Below are 8593 nucleotides of genomic sequence, written 5' to 3'. Positions count from 1 at the left end.
TAATGATTATCTCAGTTTCCTAGATTTGATGATAAATTTCGTGACAAGGCTGCTTACTGAAGCCAGAGGTGAGAGATCATTTTCCCTGGCTCAGACATGAGTGTTTGTTTCACAGAACAAACTCAAGGGAAAGCTGCACTGTCTAAGAAACGGAAGAAGAAAAATTTCTCTCTCCAGCCAGAATATTAAACAAATCCACATATCTGTCATGTTGGTAACCTTCTGAAAAACAGCTTTAGAGAACACTAAGATAAGAATCTCTGAACAGAGACAGACTGTTTAATACTATTTTAACAATGGAAATAGCCTGACAAAATGAGTTCATGCAGGCTGGTTATTGTTTAAAATAAAGCTATTATTCTTTCTAGTTTGTGCTTTGTAATATAGTGAAATGTATTATAATAGTTCCCAGGGTGGACACTGTTCTGTAATGAAAATTATTTATTTTGAAATAATAAGTTTGCTTCAAATGTAATGTAGGTTCTTTTAGTATGACACACACACAGAGCTGATTTTCTAGAGCAGTGTCCATACAGAGAACTATTCTGGAATTGTCACTGTGGTCATTTCCTACCTAACAGAGGTATGCTGTGAAACTTGTGGGAGGGATTATGGAAATGATTTCTTTTAGAACCTCACTGTATGAGTGACACATGGCTTCCAGTGTAAGAAATACAGCCCAGAATTTGGGGTTTTGCATCAATGTTAAACTACTGCATCATTCCAGGACAGATGTGTCTGTTAGGCAGATACTCGTGTTATTAGACAGGAAAATTACTGTTGAAAAGCAAAAAGCCAAGTTGAGTGATTGTGATGCACTGGAGAATTTTAATTCAGAGTTTCCTCTGCTCCTGCTGGTAGGTTAAGAGGGGGCATTTTCTTCTGAGAAGGTGTAGGAAGGAAGGTGTTTAACCTTTGTCTGTGATAGAGAAATTGGAAAAAACGTATTTTATATTGGAACAAAAGCTATAGCAAGGCAGAACAAGTCCATGGCATCCCTTGCAGGAATACATGAATCTTCCTGGTAGCTACAGCATCCCTTGCTTCCACCTATGAAAAGGATGTCCCAAGTGAAGCAGAAACCCAAAGAAGTCATGAGCACTTCATTATTGTTCTTTAGAGAATCCAGACAAAAATACTAGAAAAAAATTCCTCACCATTCCTGGAGACAAATCCTGGAGAAGGTTTTGTGTTGATTTTGCAGAAACTCAAGTAAAATGGGGTTAGCACTTTACTCTTCATAGCTTCAAGGAGCAAACAACTGCCTGCTGATGAGGTCAAGCCTCTGTCCAGCATTTGTTGTCACTGGACTGGCAAGAATTCCTTTAAATAACTTAAAGAAAGCCAACAATTCCACATGCAAAATTGTAGGAACAATACAGCAAAATGAATATGTATCAGCAGACTGTGTTTGTTTGGATATTCTGATCTGCAGAGAAGGAAAGTTTTTGTTCCCACAACTTTTTCTGGATGTTTTTAACACAGCAGCTGTAAGCCCTGGACTGCCTGATGGCTTTGCCAATGCAACCTCTGACAAAGATGCTCAACTCTAGAAAATGTAGCTAAAAGTGCACCTATTCCAGCAGCAGAGCAGCACCAGGAGGTGGAAATCAGCAAAATGGGTGTGGTTATACTCTTTCATTATCTCCCTGCTTAGTTCCCTCCAGATTACTTTCTACAAGTTATTGTCATGTTGGGAAAGGGTCTGGTGCAAGAAACACACACACCTGAGTGGGAGGATCAGCAGTGATGCTTTCCAGGCACTCATGGCAGCTCACTGCTCCCTGAGATTTTAAAAGGTATGAGCTGAACTGTAAGAACTCACAGAATGGTAAGCTGGCATTGATTTTAGCTTTCCCTGTTGTGTCAGCTATAATTTACAATGATTTGGGAGCTCTTCAGATCACTGAGCCTTCCTGTGCTGGAGTGGAGCAGCCACCTCAGCAGGAAAGATAATGTGGGAACTCTGGGAGTAGAAATTATCAGATTGCAGGCCAGCCCTAAGAATTATAGCCCCAAAACAAGCCTAAACCAGTGATTTATCTCTGGGAAAAAGAATTCAGAGCCAACTTCTTTGGCATGCATGAGAAAAGAGGTGGAAAGAAAAATGAGTGCTGTCCTCCTACTTCAGATAATCTGGAGAGAAGAAGAAACAGGGTCTTGGTTCTGGACATGAAGCTCTGTGAGAAGAACAACTTGTGCCTGTTCTGTGCCACTTTATCTTTCCCCAGACCAAGATGAAGGTTTTGATGCTCTGCAACACATTTCCTTTTGCCCAATACTGCTGAGAGAGACAGCTATACCTTAAACTATAAAAAAATGATCTTGCTTGTGAATCTTGTAGATTCACCTTGCAGACAATTCTCAGCAGCAAACTACATTGTATGCTTTTTAAAAATCAGTGTCTTGAGCCATGTGAATACAGGAACATTTTGAAGCTGTTGATAGGAGAGTGTGCAACCACTCTCTCTAAGATCTTTTGATCTCCCAGATCAAGAATCTGGGTTCCTGAGCACAGAGATCTATTTATCAGTGCCTTGTGACTTTGGATAAAGAATGATAATCACAGTGCCAGGGAAGTTTGAGGAAGTCCCATAGTCAGAAAAACATCTGAATATTAAAGCCATGTCCCAGTGTACTGCCATCTCCTGTATGACCTTTTTGCACTGTGGTAGGTTTGATAATCACTCTGCTCTTGTGCTCTTAAGTTTACTAACTTGGTAAATTTTATGAAGTTCATGCCATGAACCATGAACTTTACCTACAATATTTAGTCCAAACAACTGCCTCAGTCCCAGAATTTGTGCCATCTTGCCCTTGTTCTGCACAAAGAACAATCCTGTGCTCCCTGCACTGTGTGGATGGAAAATGCAGACATATACATGAATGTGGCTTAGCTTTAAACACTTGAATATCCAATCTTGACCACATTCTACTCAAATTTACTTTTGTCTTCTTCCAGAGGTTATAATGGGAGGGAAAAGGGGAAAGGTTAATTAGTATTTATTGTTTCCCTGCAAACAGCTACCTCTAAACACACAAATCTGTTACTGCAGTAAAAATATGTAAGACAATCCAGCGAATTCAGATTTGAGTTCATCCCATCTTTTGAGTTGACAACAATGTAATTCACTGAAGATGGAGTCAGTGGAGGAGTCTCAGGCATTTTTTGAAGAGAATTAACTCTGGTTAAAATGGAGTTACATCTGTGCCAGAGCCTAAACTGTACACACATGAAATTTAGGCTATAACAAGACAGAGCAGTGTTCTATAAATTGCCCTGATCTTTACAGTATGCTAAGCTAAACCATTAGAGGCAAATGCTCTCTGAAGACAAATTTATTTTTCCTGTGTCTAATTCAACATGCAGAAAGCTTGTGTCCCCTTTCAGTTCTTATCATAACACTCATCTTTAGTTTTTTTCCTAAAAAAGGAAAATGAAGCTATCTCAAATTAACAGATCAGTGTGACTGCAGCCACAAAAACAAAAACAATACAACAAAAAAATTAAGCTGCTTGGAAATCATATAGTTTCAGCAAATTTATTGACTTAGTTTTTATTGTTTTTTCTTTATAAGTAATAATGTTTCACTCTCATTAAAACCTCATCATCCTTCAGTCTAGTTCTAAATTCTTTTTAATTCTGTCTCTTAAAACCACAGAGTTTTCTTTTGCTATCTGGAATTTTGTATCACAGCTAATTTTTAACAGTGCATCCTGTTGATAATTAGCTGATCTCATGAATCAGTTGATATCTGAATGTTCTCAAAATTTTCTCAGAGCCTCATGGGATTTTGGACACCGGCTTGAGTCACTGAAGCAAGATTTTATATGTTGCTTACTTTTATTGTTCATTAAAGTTTGAAGTCCTCCTGTCACAGACCTCAGATAAAGATATAATGCTGATACTGGAAGTGTCAATTGTTTCAAAATATTATGTACTGTTAAAAAGCTGAGCTCTCAACAAGCTGTTTTTGGGACTCATCACACTGGATTTTTAAACTTTCTTCAGAAGCCAGAGGTTGTGCCACTAGGCTCTTCCATAAACCCTGTTGAGCATCCTGGGCACCCCACTGGAGCAGGACCCTGCTGCCACAGGGATGCTCTGAAATATCCTCAAAATTCCATTTCCTGAGGCTGCAAGCCGGTGAGCACTTCGGGTTTTCTGTCAACCTCTTCAGGAATATGTGGACACCAAAGGAAAAGGGCACTCAAGATTTGAGAGGGGTCCAAAATACCACATTCATTTGTTTAAATCTGTTCTCCTACTGGTCTATCTCATTAAGGACTTTTGGATTTGGGTTCTTTTTCCCTTTGAACTGAAGATTGACGAGAGGGAGGCAGTTTTCTCTTGTTTGGTCTCAGTTGTTTATTTTTTTTCTTATCAGCATTACAAGGTACAAGGAGCTGTGTGCACTATGATAGAAAAGGGTAAAATGGCTAACAAAGATCCTCTTCAAGGTCTTTTATACATCCATTTACCCAATTAACAGATGCCAACTAAATTATTTTTCTTAGTGACCCAATGACCCAACACCTGTGTGCTGCACTGCGACGTTTTCTACCCAATCACTTCCTACCACCCAAAAACCCCGAGGAGAAGAACATGGAGAAGAAAGAAGAAGGACAAGAGACAACACCCTAAATCCTCCATCTCATCTCCTGTTCTCTAAACTACTTTTTCACCCAGTGATTTAAGAAACTTTCTAATCTACACATTTACACTTTTCCTATCTAACTTTAGCATTTGTTCTCATGTATCACCATGAAAACATGCTCATGAATTTCATATAATATGAAATACAGTGTTTCCTTGAATCTTAGAACTAAGTATTAGAAACAAGGGCACACACTCTGTATCTCAGACTCCAACACTGGTTCCTCATTGTTTGCATTCATTTACTCACAGCTACTTCCTTCCTGCTCTTCAGTATTGCCAGCTTTCAACAGCCAGGGTCCTGCTGGAAAAGTGCATTGCATCTTTTTTCCAACAATGGAAGCTCCTCCTTTTTCCCTAGGCCACCATTCTTTTGGAGTTTTTGCTAATCAAATCATATTTCTTTACCACAAACCTGTCACTCTTGCAGGATTTGCACGGATTTGTTCTCAGGGATTCTTTCAGTTCAGTTCTCTGTGGTTACAGTGCCCAGACAACATTTCAGCCTTGCTTTGCTATTGTTGATTTGCCAGAGATTCTGACATCTGAGTGCTGCAGCTCAGCCTCAGCCATCCCCTGCTCACCTGGAAAGGCAAACAGCTCCAGGCTTTGATGGATGGAATATCACTTGCATTTCACACTTAATGCAATTTGGGAGGCAGCACTTTGAGATGCTAGAAAACTTGGCAATAAAATGCCAATTAGGTGTGACTTAACACAGACTATTAACACAGTGTTTGAAGTACCCAGTGCTCTCCTACTATTCCTTATTATTGAATTGTATCAATTTAGCCCCATTATGCCCTCCTGATAAAGAGATTATTCAGTCCTTTGCCTCCTTGTTCACTCCCTGGTCCTCAGGTGTTTTTTACAGGCTCTTTTTAGCTCCACACTGCTATGACCAGCTGCTCTGATTCCAAACCCAGCTCATTTGAAGCGAGCTCTGATATATCTGTACTGTAACAACAGCTGTGAATAAAACTGAGGCATAGCTGGATATTGTATAAAAGCTGAAACAAGCATGGGGAAATACTGGAGCAGGCTGGTGATTGTGGACTTTCCATCCTTGGAGGTACAGAAAACTTAACTGGACTGACAAAAACAGCTCTGCCTGTGAGGCTGGCCAGAGGTTCTCTCCAAAATAAATCATATTATTCTATGGTTAAAACAACACAAACCCATCAGTTTTTTTGTATTTATATATAAAATAATAATTTCTATTATTTATTGATTGATTGATTCCCCTATCTTTTAAAAATGTTTTCAAATGAAGTAGTCTGGAGTAGGAGAGATTTAGTCTCTCTGACTAGACATCCTGTGTAGGCATGCTGCTCTGGAATTTCTGTTTTGACAATATCATAAACTTGGGTGTCTGAACAGAGATGCTGCCAACTGCTGCTGAGATACATCAACAACATATAACACATAAAGAAATTACCTTTCCCACACATTAAGCAGTTGTATTTTAGACTGCATCCTAACTCCAGCATTTGAAGTTGTACCTGATGCTTTAACTGCCTGAAGTACACCTGTAACCAATCCCCTCTCTGTGGCACATGGAAAAAGCCCTTCAGAAGATATGAGAAACTGAAAAGCACATCCATGGTGTTTCTAAGCAGCAAGCAAAATAAAATAATTGTTCTGCATTTTTAACTGCAGTGCCCTGTCACAGATGGAACCTGGAGCAGGTGCTGTACTGTGGCCTTGTGGATTTTACAGGAAAAAAGCCCAAAGCAAGTGGTAGTTGTACACTCTGACTGAGGAACCAAGACACAGAGACGTGGTCCTTGCTGCTACCAGGCAATTTTGGATTCCCTCCTATTTTCTGCAATGCTTTTTTCCCATTTCCTTGTCCCAAAAGATACTCCTGCTGAAAAATTAAAATGACAACACAAAACCCCTCTGTTTTTTGTTTTTTTGGTTTTTTTTTGTTTTTTTTGTTTGGTTTTTTTTTGGTTTTTTTGAGGAACAAACCTCTCCTTCACACCTGGAACAGCCTCTAATATTAGTATTTAATTAAATATTAATGAATTTCATATTTAATAAATATTAATATCAATTATTTAATACTTTAATATTGATGCCATAAAAAAGGTGGTAATAGTCTTCACTTGTGGCAGTTTTCTTGATTTAATGGCAGTTTTAAAAGCAAAGAATTTCCTTATCCATAATCCATTGTTTCTTCCTCACCCTCAGCCCTGCCTCACAAGGTTATTTTTGGTTTCAAAGGCTTTTCCATCCATATAAGCCAGAGTTCTGGAAGTGTTTTACATGGACAGAGGTATTTTCTTGGGCTCCTGTCCCAAAGCTAACTGTGAACATCCTGCATGTTTGGGTCACAGCACTGTGGTTTGTTACACTGCATTTTAGTGCTTGGGATTGGGAGTTACCCTAATGAGTAATAGCAGGCAATTAAAAATGTGGTTTTTTTATGCTGAAGGTTTGGTGGAAGACAAGTAAAAAGGCCAGTATGGCATTCTTGATAGCTTGCTATGATGCAGGGAAAAATCCAGTTTGCGCCATGATCATTTAATAACTCTTGAATAGGAGTGCTCTGGAGTTTTGGGAAGTGTCTTTCCTTATGCATGGTGAAGCCTTCATTTATAAAGGTAATGCTTTTGACTGGTAACTGTATCTTTGCAGCAGGCAGGCAGCCAGGTTATCTTTACATTTATCAGAGTTCACACTGGATTGTGGTTTTGTAATTCTCTTTAGAAAAGAGTCTCTGCTCCTGTGCTAACTGCAGCTATTCCAAGGCCCTGCAATCTACCAGAGCTCATTCTTAGTTGTGATGATTACATCCTTGTGCTTACTGGCTTATGAAGAATGAGCCTGTCCCCTGAAACTACCACACTCTGGCTGGAGAAGGAGGGAAAACACAGAAATGTGTGAAGGTCACAACCTGCCCCAGATGCCAGTGGGCAGCAGGAAAGGGTCTCGATGATTTCTTGCTCCTCCATCATGCACAAACCACTCTCAGCTCCCTGTTCTGATCTTCCTCCAGGGCCACACTCACAGAAAATGACTGAGATTGAGGAGGAGCAAAGCAGCAGAACAGCACAAGCTGGAGCCTCAGACAAAAGTGTCTGAGGGATTGGAAACTGGACAACAACAGGGCTGAGGAGATGAAGGAGAAGTTGCTGCAGCTCACCAGGCTCTGCTCACTAAAATGCAGCTCCACAGCCTGCAACAACACCTGGTATTCTCTGAAATCGTCATTTCTTTGATGAAAGCAAAAAATTCCTAAAGGTAAGACAAAACCTTCCCTTCCCAGACTGCCTGGCTACATGAGGAATGCTCCCATAAAGCTCTAACGGTGCTCGTTGGTTATGTCAGCACACAGATGATGAAATTTGAGGAAGGGAGAGGACACGGGCTTACTTGTCAAAAAATTGAAACTTAAAAATAAATAATTTTTTATTTATAATAAAGAAATAAAGGTGTTTGTCTAATCTCAATTTGCCCCCGTTTTGTAGCTGTGAAGGACACAATATTGAATTACATCATTACACATGTATTTTTTACTTTAAAAGGGAACTAAGCAGACAAATGAAATTAAATCATGCAATGGCTGAGTAGGTTCACACAGTTGTTTACAACTGTCAGCCTCCTGTCCCAAATATCTTCCATTTATTTCTGGACTTCATGGCCATGATATTAGTTGCAAATATGCACCAGGTAAGTTTTACTTCCCCTGTGACATAGGTTTACATATAAGTTTATCAACTATAGATATTACACTACTGATCAAAAATGCCTGAAATAATAAAGATTCTGAGCCTAAAGATATAACACAGAAATTTGTTAAACCAAAAATGCAACTGAAGAATACATATTTTTGCACCTGGAGCTCATAAATTCTGGGACTTTACACAGAGTTATACTAGGAAACTTTGAAGAAATTGGGAATTTTGATACATCACAAATCTTAAAGAA

This window comes from Poecile atricapillus, chromosome 8 (genome assembly GCF_030490865.1).
Source record: "Poecile atricapillus isolate bPoeAtr1 chromosome 8, bPoeAtr1.hap1, whole genome shotgun sequence".
NCBI lineage: Eukaryota > Metazoa > Chordata > Aves > Passeriformes > Paridae > Poecile > Poecile atricapillus.
This window is presented reverse-complemented; position numbering follows the sequence as displayed.